The 1,290-nt window shown below is 32.4% G+C and overlaps 1 protein-coding gene across 1 annotated transcript in view; it reads left to right on the top strand.

The window, feature by feature from the left end:
• Positions 1–577: 577 nt before the first annotated feature.
• LOC119591021 (CLK4-associating serine/arginine rich protein-like) overlaps positions 578–1,290 on the top strand; it is a gene marked incomplete in the record, with an annotated part of 19,061 nt that continues 18,348 nt past the window's right edge. Inside the window, 1 exon segment of the mRNA XM_037939750.1 lies at positions 578–714.

The raw sequence follows: 1,290 nt of genomic DNA, 5'->3' as shown, positions 1-1,290 counted from the left end.
TTTTTATTCCACGATCCAATAGAAGGGCTCGTAACACTACTTTTGCGCGCGCTCTTTTGTCTCCACGAAAAAAATAGGTTGTTGTTTATTAATCGCAAATATCTACCAAAATATTTTTCCATACATTTGATAGCTTGTCGTTACGTTATTTTCTCTTTAAACTCTCTTTAACCTCTATATATAATTTTAAAGTTCCATCCACTCCCTTTTTAAGAAGATATGGCACCACCGCATACTTCTGATCACCGTCTAGCAACAAATGCTATTTATTTCCCAAAAGGTATTTGATATAACTCGACGTAATACAGCAAATATTGTAATTCAGCGATGATATATAACTTCTTTATTTTTCTTTCTCCTTATTTTTTTTTCTACAGAAAATGGCAAAAAGTAATGACCCGGAGACAAGCTGCATTCATAATTACCGATAATATGAAGTAATTGTATTTTAATCACATTTATTTTCCTAAAAAAATAGCAGCGAAACTCGTCATTACTTATATATATCAAAGGAAAAGCTAATACGGAACAATACAATAGAGCTGAAAATGTGATTAAAAATAATTTAATGCCGAACGCTAAGGCGAGCGTAGGAAGGCGAAGGACAAGTTGTCAATATTAACATTGCCCTGAATTAAAGCCTTTTTTATGTGCTTTAACGTGGATGTTGGTTCTCGCTGTTTTCCCAGAGGTTTTGTTTAGAGAGGAGAGGTAAGGAAGTTATTTGATATTGCTTGTATATGTGCAAAATAACGAAAGCTCGAGGTGAGTGGGAATTTCGGGAACTTGAAACTCCCCGTTTTCAATATTACCGAAAAATATAGGATTATTTTCGTTGTTTACTTTTCTCATCAAGGAATCTAACCACGTTATATGCTAATAACGACATGAGAATTTCTTCCATTTCGGAGACGTGATTAGGGGATAGCTTTAAAATACACACCATGCAAATTGGAATTATTTTTATTGTTTTTATTTACCCTGTGTTGTCCTCATGTGAGAAATATTCACTACTTTTTCAACAGGTAAATGACTGCAATTGTCATACAAGTGGCAGTTCTGTTTATTTATTATTAGAATTAACTAATAGAAATAACAAATAATAGTTTTCTGGCAAATGTTTCTGTATTGTATATTTCATTCTCTTTTAAGGAAAAGAAATAATGGTATGGTATTACTTTTACATAGCCATGTCGTACATAGTAAATTGTGCTGGTAAAGTGAACAAAACAACTAAATTTATGTTTCTTATGTGTGGCATTTCCATTGCAAGTTGAGAATAATATAGTG

Source organism: Penaeus monodon, chromosome 28 (genome assembly GCF_015228065.2).
Source record: "Penaeus monodon isolate SGIC_2016 chromosome 28, NSTDA_Pmon_1, whole genome shotgun sequence".
In the NCBI taxonomy this organism is placed as follows: Eukaryota; Metazoa; Arthropoda; class Malacostraca; order Decapoda; family Penaeidae; genus Penaeus; species Penaeus monodon.
Note: the sequence above shows the minus strand (reverse complement) of the source record. Positions and strands in the feature narration are given on the sequence as shown.